At 40.7% G+C, this 17,870-nt stretch overlaps 1 protein-coding gene across 2 annotated transcripts in view; it reads left to right on the top strand.

The window, feature by feature from the left end:
- LOC129821995 (limbic system-associated membrane protein-like) overlaps positions 1 to 17,870 on the top strand; it is a 726,689-nt gene that overhangs the window by 569,853 nt on the left and 138,966 nt on the right. The gene's annotated exons all lie outside the window — the stretch shown is intronic.

Below are 17,870 nucleotides of genomic sequence, written 5' to 3' on the forward strand. Positions count from 1 at the left end.
TCACATTTACATATATGCCATGCCAGGATATCCTAGTCTTTTCATGATCTTTGTAATGTCAGCATGATCTTAGTACTTCAGAGGGCGTGCTATTAGAGTACCTTGGATAGCAAGGCCATATACCATAATGAAGTATGTTAGGAAAATATCAGAACTAAACACAAGACTGTGGTTGGTCAGCGTGAGGTAGAGTATATGTTGAAGTTGTCAAACCACAGAGGGAAATTCACATTGGTCAAAATGTGGAGCAAATCAACTGACCACATCTCAGTGTAGTTGAGTCTTCCGATAGCCTAATCACAGGCGATATAGAAAAACTCCCTCGCCTCTTAAAACTAACATTGTGAAGTGGAGGAATCGTCAGAAGCAGCTGTGAAGAGTCTAGCTGGGAGACAGGCCTGTGCCCTCCAACATGCCCGCTCCACTGCCTCTTGATTTGTCTCCTGAATAACCAGAGCCGAAACAGAGCTTCAGGTTACTGCCAAGGATGGATTACCATGTCAGAGTCTGACAGACAGGTATTAGGAGGGGAGATGGGGAGGAGAAAACAGCCCTCCTGGTCCTCGTTAGGGTGATCTGTGTTCCCATGCTCCACCAGGCCCGCTGTGACTCCTGCTTCCTCCCCTGGGTATCCGCACCCTGGCTGGGCGTAGTAGCCAGATGTGGTTTGTCTCCATCTGGTCCATTCCAGAGGGTAAGTGTCCTGAGTTTACAGTGAGAGCTGGATGGGTAGCCACGCTTGCAGCATACTGGAGGGGGATATCACATAGATATTTAGAAATGGGAGTGACAGGCAATGAATGAGAAGATTTGAATGATGGTAATCTACAGATGAGAGGCAAACGAGAGAGTGAGAGTGGCCATACTATAATTCGGTAGAATTCTTACTTCAGATGCACATGAAACTCACATGCTTGGGTCAGTTATGGGATATTTATTAGAAAAATTCCAGTAATAATGATTTTGCAACTTTCTCATTGTCAGCCTGTAACTCTACTCTTAGAATACTATAGTATTGTGAAAATCAAGCTATATTCTGAATATATCTTTGAACATTGCAATTTGATATGAATTGAAAATACAACTTTTGTTGACATGGTTAAGACTGCTAAGAAATTGCTTGTTGCATGGCATTGATGATTATTTTTGCTTGAAAACAACTTCAATGAATTGTATAACTTTTCAGAATCATTTGATGATAGAGGGGAATTAATAAAATATGAGCGATGTACCAGCGAAACCTTAGAAGAAGAAAAACAACTTTACAAGCCATTCAACTATCAAGAACCTCTTGCGAGATATCTTATCAATTCAAAACTTCCATTTTTCAACTTCAAGCTCCAGGAAGAGTCTTGGTGGGTCCAAACTTCTTCAATTTAAGAATGATGGAGGCCACTGTGTTCTTGGGAACCTTCAATGCTGCAGAAATGTTTTGGTACCCTTCCCCAGATCTGTGCCTTTGACACAATCCTGTCTTGGAGCTCTACGGACAATTCCTTCTACCTCATGGCTTGGTTTTTTGCTCTGACGTGCACTGTCAACTGTGGGACCTTATATAGACAGGTGTGTGCCTTTCCAAATCATGTCCAATCAATTGAATTTACCACAGGTGGATTCCAATCAAGTTGTAGAAACATCTCAAGGATGATCAATGGAAACAGGATGCACCTGAGCTCAGTTTCTAGTCTCATAGGAAAGGGTCTGAATTCTTATGTTAATTAGGTATTTCTGTCTTTTATTTGGAATAAATATGCAAAAAAATATATATATAATGTTTTTGCTTTGTCATTATGGGGTATTGTGTGTAGATTGATGAGGACATTTTTTTATTTAATCCATTTTGTAATAAGGCTGTAACGTAACAAAATGTCGAAAAAGTCAAGAGGTATGAAAACTTTCCGAGGGCACTGTACATTTAGGAGAAATGAATCAGTACATATATGGGGAAACGTGAACGCGCTAAACAATTTATAAAGGTCAGCTTCATCACAGTCTCTATGAAGCCTGTCTTTACCTAATATCTGGACTCTTCATCTGTTTTTGTCTCATCTTTCTCTCCTCCTCTTCACACATCGCTCATGTTCTCATTTTCCTCCCTCTCTCATTTGTTCGCCTCCCTCTTATGTTCCTCACTCACTACCCTCTGCGCTCTCTCTCTCTTTTCTCTCTTCATCCTCACTGATTGCCATCTCTATCCCAGGTTTCCGTGCCTTCTGTTCCTTGTCATTTCATTCCCCTTTTTCACCTGGACTGCACTCTTGTTGTTTTCGTTTTGTCCCCTCTCTCCTCTTGTGTTGTGTTTAAGGTTGCAAAGCTACTGGTAATTTGGGTAATTGTCATAAAAATCTATGTTATTCTAACTTTGGGAATTTATACTTGAAAAACTTTTACAAAATTGTTTAATGTATAGTATTAATTAATAATAAGTATTAATAATTTATTATGTGTCCATATTACCCATGAGTTTCTAGGAAATAGACCATATGGTTCAACAGAAGATAGCCTAATTAATGAAAAAAGTATATAATGAACAATGCCATTATTTTCAATTAACTCTGCAACTCTTCCAACTATTGACTTTTTTTCACAACAAATACATATAAAAAAAATTACGTTTGTAAAGGATATTTCATGCTGAAACCCTCATATTAAACACAAACGGTATTCACTATGGTTTATATTTAGGATTTCTTTTTACAGCTTTGTTTTTATTTTACACTTGATAATGCAACAGATGGCCAGAGAATATTACAAACATCTGTGACAATCTGAATTACCCAAAAGGGCCACTAGATGTCTTGTGATAGATTACGTAAAATCCTTGCAAGATACCAACATTCTGGTAGTTTACTGGTAAACTTTGAAAGTTTCCAGTAATATACTGTCCCTTTGCGATCCTAGTTGTTATTCACAACCAAACCCGATCCAGGACGCCTAGGCGCCTAGCGGTTAAGAGCATTGGACCAGTAACCGAAAGGTCGCTGGTTTGAATCACTGAACCGGCAAGTTGGAAAAATCTGCCATTTTGTCTTTGAGCAAGGCAGTTAACCTCCAACAACAACTGCTCCTCGGGAGCCGTGGATGTTGATTAAGGCAGCCCGCGCACCTCTCTGATTCAGAGGGGTTGGGTTCAATGAGGAAAACACATTTTGGTGGAATCATTCAGTTGTGCAACTGACTAGGTATCCTCTTTCCCTTCCCTACACAGGTTTTTAGGCAGGTGCATCAGTTATTTTTGGAAATGTATTCAGTATGATAGTACACAAACCCCCTTCATTGGCCATGGGTGGAGCTGAGAATAGAATGTAGGATTCAATTGAGGTTGCTTAGAATGTTGTATCATGCTATTTTTATTTTGTCTGTATAATGGCAAGGAAAGCGAAGGGTGGATGTGATTGTAAATAACATGCTTTGAGGTAGGCAGACTCTTGGGTAATTGGAGATGGTGCTGATAAGTGTTCCTAGTCATGTGTGATGGAGAGGTCTAAACTTTTCATGTGAGACCATTTTCATAGAAATGACTTGTTTTAAGCATTCAGACAGTGTATTATTACTCTGAAATTGTCCAGTATATTGATGGTAGATGTAAGGCTTACTTTGTAATGAAATTCTACCCCCATGTCAGTCGTATTCATCAGAGAGGACTTACAGCTCTGACAACTAGTGTCAGGCATCACCCTACATCTGATGATGCACCTCCACCAAGACAGAGGCAACAAGTAAGTTATTTTTGACATTTCTGACAACGGTGGGAGAACTGTGAATACGACTCAGAAAATCATGAATATCCCACATATTTGGGGGTTGGTAGTAGAGCAAAAATAAGAAATTCCATCTCCAATGGGATAACAAAATGATATTCTAGTTGTTGATGGCTCCCCTTCACCAAATAAAGGAAGATGTGCTTCAGTAAAAAAGAGGCATAGAGTGACAAGACTTGTTTCTCATAAGAAAACAAAAAGTACTGTATCTGCACTGAACAGTTCAGTGTCTTGATCTTTTTCAGTGCTTTTTAGACATACAGTATTTGCATACACAATATCACTCCTCAAGAAGTATGAGACACCTCTGGGAGTTGTAAAAAATGTCCCTAATATAAAAATAGACAAAGGTGTCATTTATATTTGATAATACGTTGATCCTTATCCCTTTAAAATATGAAAGCCGGTATTTTCACGTCATGTTAATATATTTTCTTGAACAAAGTGTAACAGATTTTCATAAAAGCCAAAGCAGTGTTTCACACAATAGAAAAATGTAAATCGAAATTTGGGACGTTTGTGATTATTAAAGTGCTGGTTGTAACTTTTGGGGAACGAGAAAGCAAGACTCATCTGGGAGAAGTTTTTAAATAGGCCTAGTTTTGGGGTGTCATGAATCCGTGTTGGGATTAGTCTACTCGCGGTTGAATGCTTTTAAGTGTCATTACCTCAAGACGAGGGCTCATGAAAAGTTTTGTTTCTAAAACACTTACAAGAGATTTGTTATTCAAAAGTGTCCGTTCTGGGTGAATGTACTACATACGTACGTGTTTGGTTACATTGTATGACGATCATGTTTTACCAGGCTGTCATTGTCACATGGCACTGCTTCTGGGATAATATGATCCTTTCATTACCTAAAATAAAATGCACCATCCTCAAAGATAGAACTACCATTTATGGTGCATGCAATCACCATGAACATGTTGCATTTTGTCTCATTGTATCGTTATTCTCCCAGACGAAGACCAGGCCAAAAAATTATCCCGTCTGATATTTTTTGATTTTGTTCTACTGAACATGCCACCATAAAAAAGGCATTTTAACTTAATGAAGAATGCTTATAGGTCCTCCTTGGCTTTTTTCTTAACCAAAGAGCACCTTTATTCTACAAGGATCTACTAGTATTGTATCCCTTTGCTTTTATCTTTCAAGGTATTTCATTAAACGGCAATCCTAAAAGTTTTTATTTATAAGAAAGGGTCTATACTATGCCATTTGTGGATTCAATATTAACATACTTTTGCGATAGATTTGTAGTATTACACTTCAATATTCTAGCGACCATGTGTTGATAAGCGCAGATATTGACTCCGCCAATTGAGTATGCTTTCGTTGATGCAGCTGATGGCACGCAGGGCTACGGTCCAGAAGATTAAGGGTTCGCCGACCAGTTACGGACAAGCTCACTCTCCCTGTCTGTTTCCATTACAACATGGTTTGGTATCACATTTGATTTGAGATGGTGCTCTTCTAATGACCTGTGTGCTGTGACTGACTTTCTTTGAGCCTTTGTTTTTGTTCTTTCATTTTTTTTTACTTCAAATGAGAGGTTCAGAAATTGGATAGGCACGGTTGTCTCTCTGAAATAAGGGAATAGAGAACACCTAACAATCCTCCCCTGCCTTTCAGCCCGTTAACTTTGTAATTAGTCCTCTGTGAAAACTCTGAAACATTAAATACTATCTCAGAGGATATTTTCACATTTGAAAACTGATTTAATTGAGGGCTGACTATGGTGGTATTATGATTTAAGATGGACATTAGAAACGCAGAATTTACACATAAAAGAAAGTTGAGATTGCTTTGATGTTTTAGACTTGACTAACAAGGGAATCCTCCGATAAACATTTGGTATGCTGTTTCAAACAACATTTTGACTGTGTTCTTGTGCTTTATCTGGTCCCATTTGAACACATTCCAAATTACATGACATTATGCTTTATTAAAAAGAAGGTCATGAAAATAGCTCAGCCCAATGGAAATAATGGAATGCTCTTTGGTATTTAACTGGGGCTGATATGGTTCATATTTTAAATCGTATTCATAGACCCAGAACACGGCTAATAGCCACGGATGCAAGGACTACAGAACGTTGTTTGTTCAAAGGCCATCCCAGTTTTATTTTTATTTATCCTTTATTTAACTAGGCAAGTCAGTTAAGAACAAATTCTTATTTACAATGATGACTCCACCGGCCACGCTGGGCCAATTGTGCGCTGCCCTATGGGACTCCCAATCACTGTCGATTGTGATACAGCCTGGATTCGAACCAGGGTGACTGTAGTGATGCCTCAAGCATTGAGTTGCGCAGGCTACTGCGCAACTCGGGAGCCCATGACTTAACTCGGGAGCCCGTGACTTAACTCGGGAGCCCATGACTTAACTCGGGAGCCCGTGACTTAACTCGGGAGCCCATGACTTAACTCGGGAGCCCATGACTTAACTCGGGAGTCCATGACTTAACTCGGGAGCCCATGACTTAACTCGGGAGCCTACCAAACCCCATTTTACCGGCCAGCACAGAGAGAGAGGGCCAGAAGGGTACAAGCAGGCTCCTTTCCGCCTTTGCCTTCTCTCACGCCTCCCATCTACTTCAAAGCTTCTCCTATCAGCAACAAGGGTGGCAGGTTTGAAGCAAATGGCACTCAGACTTGAGACAGACTCAGCTGGGTCCCGATAAAGACTGAGGATGACTGTGGCTCAGTCAAGGAGCTTCTTCATTGGAAAGCAACTAACTGCACACAAAGTGCCTCAAACTCTTATTTGCTCAAGGAAACAATGTAAACGGACTGAAAATGACATGGTTAAAAGTGTTGAGATTTGTGTATAATAAGACCTTGTATTTAGGTATGATACTGTATATTTTCCTGACAATTAACAGGTATTACGCTCCAAGGAAATGTATGTTGTTTGGTATCTGTAGGACCACACAGTCTTCACACAGACGATGGAATACGTTATGAGCCCTGGAACCTTTCCCTCAACCGAGAGGCCTCAACTCTTCCTGGTTTCAGGACTATAAACTGAATGTGTCAACACCACTCCTAATGTTTAGACTGGCGACCAGCCCTGGAAGCTTTATGAACTACAAAACAATCCATGGATGCCCCACGTGGGGACCTTGCGGAACTCTACTTGGACTTCTTTTTTTTTTTTTTTTTTTTTTTTTTTCTTTTTTTTATCCCATTTTCTCCCCAATTTTCGTGGTATCCAATCGCTAGTAATTACTACCTTGTCTCTTTGCTACAACTCCCGTACGGGCTCGGGAGAGACGAAGGTCGAAAGCCATGCGTCCTCCGAAGCACAACCCAACCAGCCGTACTGCTTCTTAAAACAGCGCGCCTCCAACCCGGAAGCCAGCCGCACCAATGTGTCGGAGGAAACACCGTGTACCTGGCCCCCTTGGCTGGCGCGCACTGCGCCCGGCCCGCCACAGGAGTCGCTGGAGCGCGATGAGACAAGGATATCCCTACCGGCCAAACCCTCCCTACCCCGGACGACGCTATGCCAATTGTGCAGCGGCCGGCTGCGACAGAGCCTGGGCGCGAACCCAGAGACTCTGGTGGCGCAGTTAGCACTGTGATGCAGTGCCCTAGACCACTGCGCCACCCGGGAGGCCTACTTGGACTTCTTAAATATTTTGCTTTGCGTGCATGGAGAGTTCTCTGAAGATTGTTGGTTCCAGACAGATACCCGTAAGAGAGCAATGATGTATATAAACCCTGGATTGCTAATGCTATGTACTGGCCATTGAGAGGCTTTGAATCCACCGGTCGGCCATATTGGCACTCCCCAGTAGGAGCAGTCCTCCATAGGAATGAATGGCTGTGTAAGGGCTATTTGACCAAGAAGGAGAGTGATGGAGGGCTGCATCAGATGACCTGGCCTCCACAATCATCTGACCTCGACCCAATTGAGATGGTTTAAAATGAGTTGGACCGCAGAGTGAAGGAAAAGCAGCCAACAAGTGCTCGGCATTTGGGAACTCCTTCAAGACTGCAGGAAAAGCATTCCAGGTGAAGCTGGTTAAGAGAATGCCAAGAGTGTGCCAAGCTGTCATCGAGGCAAAGGGTGGCTACTTTGTAGAATCTCAAATATAAAATATATTTTGATTTGTTTAACACTTTTTTGGTTACTGCATGAGTCCAGGTGTTATTTCATAGTTTTGATGTCTTCACTATTATTCTACAATGTAGAAAATAGTAAAAATAAAGAAAAACCCTGGAAATGAGTAGGTTGTGTCCAAACTTTTGACTGGTACTGTAAATCATTTTAGGAGAGATGTCCAGCTCATTCATCATCTTTTCCCTGATTTGAATGTGGCCGTGTACCTATTACTTTTATTATTAGGTTATTTGTTTCCTAGAAATACCTGTTTCTGTTCGTTTTAGGAATTGCAAATAATTGTATTGCTTTTAGACAAACTCCCATTATCCTTTTCCTTCCCTCTTCTTGTCCTGATTCTATACATTTTGCCATCACAATCTCCATTATTCATTCATGCTGTACATTCACCGCTATACCCTGGTTATTTCTAAGTAAATCTTCTTTGTTTTATGAAATAGCTACCGTCGCCAAAAATGCATTGCTTTGTTATTTAAATAACTTAATTGCCTTCATGTGACAAAGGTTTTTTATTCATAATTTGTTTGCCAGTGGAAACAAAACACAAGCTCCTCTCTCCCCTGCCCAAAGCACATAAAATGTAACACTGAGCATGATGGTGTTATACAATATTGATGGAAATCAATTTTAAAGCCAGAAATAATGCGTCAAGGTGGTGATATGTGACACAGAGGAATTTTGTGGTAGTATGATGCTTTCAGACAGCAAAGTGGTCTCAACCCGACAGTCTTGCAATGACTCCAATAAGATTGTGATAAAGTGAGAGTGGGTTTAGGCCCTGCTGTTACAGACCACCATTCTAGGAGATTGTGATCATGTAAGACAGACCACAGAGCTCCTCCTCCCTAAGACTGACAGTGATTTTAGGATAGCGAGACAGTGATTCTGCAAGTTGATTTGAGACTGCTCTGAGACTGTGATTGTTCGAGGCAAATCGGGGAAAAAATGGACAGAGTGAGACTGACTCTGTAAGACAGATGCTATGAGGCTCATGAGGGATAGTGGTTCTTCAAGACGGAGTTGATGTCTGAAAACCAGCCACTGAAGTTGTAGAAGGTCTCAGACACTCAGCGTTACATAACCGTGAGGAAAATATTCTGTGGGACATACGTAGTTGTTCCATGAGACGGCTACAACCCTGTGATTCTACAAGGCGGAGCAGTGGCAACCCTATGAGAGTGCTGAGTGGTAGTTGTAGGACCTGTGAAATAGTAATGATACCACAGTGCAAACTGAGGTGTCCTTGCCCTTGGCTGAGCTCACATGGTGCAGCTGCAGCAGATGGAGGAGCTGCTCTGACTGCGCTGTGCACCCCAGGACTCACCGCTGGCTGGTGTCAGCGCGCCTTGCTCTGGGTCATTATGCATGAGGCCTGAGTAACAACACGGTGATGGATTATAGGTCACCTCCGCTCCCTTCTGACCTTCCCTTTCCGTCCCTCCTTCCATCACGCACCGGTCCATTTCCAACAGGGAGCAGAACAGAAGAACTCAGCTCTGGCTGAGGACAGACAGAGCAATTAGCCCTGCAGGAGGGCAGGCAGGTTCTCCTTAGGTCAAGAGTCACATAATCCATCCAGCTACTCCAGCGGTAAACAAACTATGGGATTAGCATACAGTATTGTAGTTACTACGGGTGTCTGTGCATAGAGGTGGTGTAGATGAAAATGGATCAATCTAGAGTCTAACATATAGCAAATGGGTGGAAGATACTACTGTCTCCTCCTAGCATTAGCTGTACCATAAGCTTAGGTCCTGATCTATCGTAGGGAACAAAGGTAGATTCCACTCTTGGCGTCATGGCTGTATGATAATTTAATGCTATGATAATTCAAATTAATTCAATTTCCTCTTATTAGCTGACACAGTGAAAGGGGGTGTACATTTCTTAAGACTTTGTGTGTACTCATTGGCTATTAGGGAGTTCTCCTCCCTGGTCTCCTCAAATTATTCTGCTGATCTCTCCTTCACACTGCAACAACGTTTGTTTCATGGGTTTGATTCGAACATGAAAAATATAGTAAGTTAAAGCAAACGTTCCATGTTTAAAGAAATGGGTGGGGATGGCAGTGGCTGTTGCAATTAGTGCTCTGTACTTTTATATGGTATACTAATTAGAACATTTTTAATAATGCAGATTTTGGCTGGGGTCCTGGAGATAGGTCTTTGGGGCTTCTGTCTCCAGAGATCCCAGGAAGTTCTGTCTTTATCAAGGGACTCTATCCATTTATATGGAGAAACATTGCATAATTCATCTGGGGCTGGAAGATTCCACTTTCTACTGGCCAGCCATGAAGGGATGAAGGCTGTAGACTGCATGGAAGTGGAAAAATGGAGGTGTGTGTGTTTTCATGAGAATGAGTGCACATGTGCTCCTAGCTGTGTTGTTTGCTTTGCTGTGTGATCTGTGTATATGCAATGTGCAGTTGTTTGCTGTTATTAATTTACTCCTTTGTTAAATGTGTTGGTGGCCCACATTTCGGTGGTTTGCACGTTACAGTGTGGCTTTAAAGGCCTCCATATTTGTGGTCATAGAGCTGAGAACCAATTCTCATGTGTGGTTTAACCCATCTTTACTGTTCACTCATGGATTAAATCCCCCTTGGCTCTTACTAACAGCCACTCTAACCTTAGTGCTATTTGCTTGACTTTGAGCGTTTAACTCAGCCAGTGTTCCATTTTCACCATGCATATGTAATAATCAATGCATTAGCCCATCAAACTAATGTTTACATCCATTAAAGTGACTTAGTAGCGGAATAATGTTACAATGTTTCCCTCTCATTAAAATACAACAACAATTCATAATCTGCATTTTAATGGACTTCTGTCTGGTCACGCATGCTGAACATGTTCATCTATAATTCTAATCAGGTGTTAAAAGATCACCCCTAGGACTAGATCCTCAACCAGCCTGTAACCTGGAATGTTGACTGGGAGTTAAGCATCAGAGAATCATTCAAAATGTTTCCCTGGGGCTACATAAGGATTGATACATGATACTACCTTGCCGGATGTTTGTCAGCAGATCCCTACAGGAAGGTATCCTTTTGGAGGACATGTGCTCGGCCTAAATTCAAATGTACATCCGGAGGGATATGTTTTCCACCAGAGTGACCTTTTGCAGATCAACAATCAAAACAAAAACACAATAAACACATTTTCCTGTGAAACCTTCAAGTCTCATGTGGTGGTACGTTTTTGTTGTGGTTTCATAGATTTGCCTTCAAGGCATCCACTATTCCCATGCCCATATAGTTGAAGAGGCCACATAGAAAAGTTAGAACTCAAAGCAACAACAACTCACGAAGCGGAACATTAAATAGAGGCAAAAAACGAAACAAACTGATACATTAAGTGGTCGAAACAGTAAAATGAACAATTGTTGTTGATTGTAACCGAAATCCAAGCTGCCAAAATAGGGTGTACAAGATATGCTATGAGGTAGATAGTGAAAGGTACAGTGGATGCTCAGATTTTTATAGCTTGATTTGGTTGCAATGTTTGTCTTAATGTCTGTACTGAAACTCGGTGAGTCTAGTGTTAGCACATAGTGTCTGCAATGGCTGTTTGTGGCATTGAGTCTCTAACAAGTAATAGCTATTTGCAGTATACAAAACATAAACAATCAGCGAAACCTGTATGATAGTATGTGTACAGTATATCAACATCTTCGTCGACACCTCAGTGTTCCGTCGCTTTTTTCCTTGTGCTTTCGCCTTCAATACAATATTTTTCTATGGCTCTATCTATTTGGTACGCTTCTATGTGGACAGCCTGTTTGTGAAATGAATAGCAAAAGAATGACCTGAGGGTTGGAGATTAACTCTTTGGAGAAGATGATGTTGCTGCTACAGTACGTGAGACGATCATCTCCGGCGGTCATACATAGAGCTAAGACTCTGAGAAAGGTCAAACTCCCACCGTCTCGCCTTCAGAATTACCTTCTCTAACCATCGACCATAATGTCAGGATCCCCATTTGCATGGAGATTGACCCATACCAGATGTGTTTGATTCCCTTTGATCACAGAATACATTGTTGGAACAGTGATATAAGAATTCACAAGTCTTTTGGCCTTGGAGAATGTTGTGCACTGTGGATTTGGCTCTCGGTTGCATGTGAGTTATCATTTCAGCAATTGTACCATATGCACAATCTAGTCATCTGTATGTTCATATATCGGAGAATGCAGAGTGTTTTCACACCTTAGTCCCTGTTCATCTCACAAACCGTACATAATGTCTGTGAGGATTTTAACCTTGTGTAAGATTGTAGCATGGATTTTCTGCACGGAATAAAGGGCTTGGAGAAAAACATCTTGTGTAAAAACAAAAATGACAGCACATGCTTATTACTGTAGCATTCAATTCTGAGTTGTGTTTTCGCATTGTGATCATCTTTATGAAGGTAAATATCTTTGACAACTTAGCCAAATACATTTAAACTCTGTTTTTCACAATTCCTGACATTTAATCCTAGTAAAAATGCCCTGTTTTACATCAGCTAGGATCACCACTTCATTTTAAGAATGTGAAATGTCAGAATAATAGTAGAGAGAATGATTTATTTCAGCTTTTATTTCTTTCATCACATTCCGAGTGGGTCAGAAGTTTAGATACATTCAATTAGTATTTGGTAGCATTGCCTTTAAATTGTTTAACTTGGGTCAAACGTTTCGGGTAACCTTCCACAAGCTTCCCACAATAAGATGGGTGAATTTTGGCCCATTCCTCCTGACAGAGCTGGTGTAACTGAGTCAGGTTTATAGGCCTCCTTGCTCGCACACGCTTTTTCAGTTCTGCCCGCAAATTATCTATAGGATCGAGGTCAGGGCTTTGTGATGGCCACTCCAATACCTTGACTTTGTTGTCCTTAAGCCATTTTGCCACAACTTTGGAAGTATGCATGGGGTCATTGTACATTTGGAAGACCCATTTGCGATCAAGCTTTAACTTCCTGACTGATGTCTTGAGATGTTGCTTCAATATATCCACATAATTTTCCTCCCTCATGATGCCATCTATTTTGTGAAGTGCACCAGTCTCTCCTGCAGCAAAGTACCGCCACAACATGATGCTGCCACCCCTGTGCTTCACGTTTGGGATGGTGTTCTTCAGCTTGCAAGCGTCCGCCTTTTTCCTCCAAACATAACGATGGTTATTATGGCCAAACAGTTCTATTTTTGTTTCATCAGAAAAAGTACGATCAAAGTACGATCTTTGTCCCCATGTGCAGTTGCAAACCGTAGTCTGGCTTTTTAATGGCGGTTTTGTAGCAGTGGCTTCTTCCTTGTTGAGCGGCCTTTCAGGTTATGTCGATATAGGTCTTGTTTTACTGTGGATATAGATACTTTTGTACCTGTTTCCTCCACTCTTCACAAGGTCCTTTGCTGTTGTTCTGGTATTGATTTGCACTTTTCGCACCAAAGTACGTTCATCTCTAGGAGACAGAACACGTCTCCTTCCTGAGCGGTATGGCGGCTGCGTGGTCCCATGGTGTTTATACTTGCGTACTATTGTTTGTACAGATGAACGTGGTACCTTCAGGCATTTGGAAATTGCTCCCAAGGATGAACCAGACTTGTGGAGGTCTACACATTTTTTTATGAGGTGATTTCTTTTGATTTTCCCATGATGTCAAGCAAAGAGGCACCAAGTTTAAAGGTAGGCCTTGAAATAGATCCACAGATACACCTCCAATTGACTCAACTGATGTCAATTAGCCTATCAGAAGCTTCTAAAGTCATGACATAATTTTCTGGAATTTTCCAAGCTGTTTAAAGGCACAGTCAACTTAGTGTATGTAAACTTCTGATCCTCTGGAATTGTAATACAGTGAATTATAAGTGACTTTGTCTGTAAACATTCGTTGGAAAAATTACTTGTGTCATGCACAAAGCAGATGTCCTAACCGACTTGCCAAAACTATAGTTTGTTAATAAGAAATTTGTGGAGTGGTTGAAAAACGAGTTTTAACGACTCCAACCTATGTGTATGTAAACTTCCGACTTCAACTGTATGTCGACCAAATAGTTTTTTTGTTGTTTATTCCATGTGTGAAGCAATCTATTTGTGGAGGAACCATGATAGCTTTTGCCAAGCCAAATATTTAAGGAAAGTCTGTTAACAGAGAACACATTGGTGTGACTGATGTTTTGGATCCAAACACTGCACACACAATATGATTATTTTGTTTATCTGGCTTGGCTTGGCATGTAATCAATCTATACTGCTTGTAATGAAAACAAACTTGCTCGCCATGCGTTTGAATATCAGTTTGGACATTATCAGCACTGAAGTCAGCGTAAAGATCTCATGAATCACTGGACAACATTTGATGACAGAGGAAACTTCACCAAATAGGCAGAGATTTACACTAACAGCAAACAACACTTTTGCTGAATTCCAAATGTATTCCTGGCCCATACATCCTACGCATTCCTGTATACCTGAAACAATTGGATCGGTGTAAATAATGTGAAAAAAATCCCACCGATCATTTTACACCTGATCCTGAACCTGATCAATCTGGTACTTTCAGCAATATCCTACGGTAGTGCCGAGGTAGTTGATTTGGAATTCAGTACTAGTTGAGGCCCTAACAAGGTGTCTCCCTCATCAGAAACCCTAAAAGGAGGTCAATCACCACTTTGAGCACAACACCGCCATTCTCTTTTGTCTTTGCTGCCAGCTTGAGTTTTGCTGACACACGGCTCATCAGGCCAAGGTGTAATTCAATGTGTTCCTCCTGTGATATATTGCTGAGTGCGGGTGCCGTATCCTTTTTTCCTGCATATCATGCATTTCCCTGCCAGGAGCTCGTGTATGACGGGAATGTCAAGGTAAATTATGCATCCACTCTTTTTTTCCCCACAAAGAGAATGGAATGAATCAGAACACACTGTAGGTGGGCGTGTTCGTTAATGTTCCCTTTTCCCTTTTGACACGGGCCATAGCAAGTTAGGTAATAGCGTGATCTCATGGGTGAGAATGCCTCATGGATCACCCAAATTTTAGTAATAGTCATAGAACCATTGGTTTTCATAACCAGGTTACCCTACACATTTCATGAAGAATCATGCCTGGCAGAGTTCAATAATGATGAACCCTTTTTACCTGAAATTGCTTCTCCAATATTTATGAGTTTGTGATTTTGGAGAGGGGGATTGTTTAATGAGGGGATAACAGACACTCTTTGGTCAGGCATATTGGTGCACTTCATTTCAGGTTCTACATTTGAATCTCATTCAATGTTCTCTCAATACAGTTCACTCACTCTGTGTTCTCTCACTACATTCTGCTCTTAGACAATAACAGTTTGGTCAAAGACAGAGGAACAAAACATTCTCCAGACATGTGGAGTGACAACATGGAGCAAATAGCAATCGTCATGACAAATCTTCACAATTCTGCATGTTATGAGTAAGCATAAATATGCTAAGTAGGAGAGTAGGATTACGGTTGTTTTTCTAATCTCTAAAATGCCTCTAAAATGCTATCCTTCATGCATGTGGACTCATAACTACTCATACTGTACCTTTAACATCGAAATTCACTAGCTAGTACTATTAATACTGTATTACCATGTGACTTGCATGTAGTTCCCAACATGCAACAGGGGTTTCCAGTGTTTCAATACCCCTCTTGAGCTTGGAGCTGCCCAATAGCATGGTACCAGGTCTGTCAGCCTTCTTTCCTTCAGCAGTGTACAGTATGTGGGGAAGAGTGGGGTGGTCTGTGTGAGGAAGGGCTGCGAGGGTTTCTCTAGTCTAGTGTGTGGATGAGGGAAGGGTGATCGGACAGGAGCAGTGGAGTATCACTGACCATTTGTTCAGGCTTGGCAATAGATGAACAGTAACCATATCATATGGTGACGGTATGGTGGGAAAGGAAGGAGGAAAGGATGGGAGGAGGGGAGTTCTCTCCCTGTCTTCTCTGTGTTCTTGGTGCTCAGTCACGTAACTGTACTGCAGTAGGATAATGTACAGACTGTGAGGGAGGAAGAGAGAGGGGGTGTAGCTCTAAATTATCTTTGCCATGTATCAGTGGAAGGCCTATGACAATGAGCATAATGTTTAAATGGGATATTTAGGACCAGGTTAAGTTACATTTTTTGCGCTGGTAAAAAATAAGTATCAATCATTTTCCGAGGAGAATAAGATCAAAGCTAGAACATGAAAGTCAACAGTGAGTGAATGACAAAAATAATTGTCACTTTAATGTTTCATGAATTATCTTAATATTAATGTGTTATTGATCTACTTTAATGTTGTAGCCTTATTCACATGCTTAATTAATCTGGCCCAGCATTTGAATAGAAGAGTTTATCCATACTTAAAATCAATGGGCCTTAGTATGCATAGAGCTTGGCAGTGTGTAAACTATTATGTCCTAAAATAGCTAAAACTTCTCAGTTGCTTTTCGAAATGGAAGATGGAGTTTGACATTTTGTTCTAAGGAGCATGAGGATGATCCACAGCGGAAAGCATTTTAGTGCTCCCTCTAATGTACTAATATTAGCACTTCCATGAACTGCCCCATATTAATTATGCTCATAATTCCCTCCAATCTCTCACAGATGCAGTTCCATTCTGGACTAATCTCACACTGAAGCCTCATTGCCCCATGCTGCTGATGATAAAACCGAGAAGCCAAGTGTGTTTTAGTGCTATACTTCACAATTTATTTGAACCACAGACGGTTCCTATAGGCCAGGGTTCCCCAATCGGTGGCATGCAGGCTGAATTTGGCCCGCGTGTGATTTAATTTGGCCCCCCAAGTTTTCTGAGTCATTTTTTATTGGATATTTTTTATGTTGGACATAAAATACTGTAAAAACACCAGCAAATCAGCTCCAATTGATTTTAATTAGTGAAATCTGTTTGGGTTTCTTGTGGTCAATTTGCAGTCTACAAATGATTTATAATTACGTTCCGGCTCCCTGACCATCCGCTCAAGAAAGAATTGTCAGACGGCTGAATCTAGTTGATGATCCCTGCTGTAGGCTACATTGGCAGTCAACAAAGGATTACATTAGATCATTAATCATAATAACAAATAGTGGTGTTTATTCAGGATATAAACCCAGGTTCAATGTCGCAGATGAAGACGCCATGCAGTGAATGCTGATGCTTTTGACTATTTTTCCCTCTATGATCAATTGTGCAATACTGTATGATTTCACTTAACAATTAATTAAACTGTGGGGTGATTGAACATAAGGACACAGCCTATTAAATCTGTTTCCTGGTTAGCAAGAAGAAGAAAAAACGTATTGGTTAGCACATTTACATTTCTGATGAAGTTGAAGGCATGCCCTTGCATCTCTTGCCCTTGCTCCAGTGACAGCCAAAGTGATTATAATTACCATCCTTGTCAAAATCAAAGCCAATGTGTCTAGACACAGTTTTATGATGACAGATTGGGCATGACCCTATAAACAATAAACAACTCTACCCATCAGCTCTTTCATCTTAAGTGACTTTATCTAAGCTAAATGTGATGAGCGTATTAGAGAGAAAACGTATGTCTGAACAGTAATCTAACCCCAAAATAAATCTTCACTGTTCAATATGTTCCTGTAGCCTTTTAAGAAATATATTAGCTTACAAAATAGAATGCGTAAATAATATTTTGAGACAAAAAAAAAATCTAACATAAGCTATATCAAGTCCTTACAGTGAAATGGTTACTTACAAGCCCTTAAATGCCTTAAAGATTATTAAGAAAAAAAAGTGTTAAGTAAAAATAGATAAGTAAAAAATAGAAAAGAAAAGTAACAAATAATTAAACAGAAGCAGTAAAAAGCAACAGTGAGACTACTGTATAAACAGGGGGGACTGGTATAGAGTCAATGTGCGGGGGCACCGGTTAGTCGAGGTAATTGAGGTAATATGTACATGTAGGTAGAGTTAAAGTGACTATGCATAAATGCATATATAATAAACAGAGAATAGCAGCAGCGTAAAGGAGGGGTCTGG

The sequence above is a fragment of the Salvelinus fontinalis genome, chromosome 24 (assembly GCF_029448725.1).
Source record: "Salvelinus fontinalis isolate EN_2023a chromosome 24, ASM2944872v1, whole genome shotgun sequence".
NCBI lineage: Eukaryota > Metazoa > Chordata > Actinopteri > Salmoniformes > Salmonidae > Salvelinus > Salvelinus fontinalis.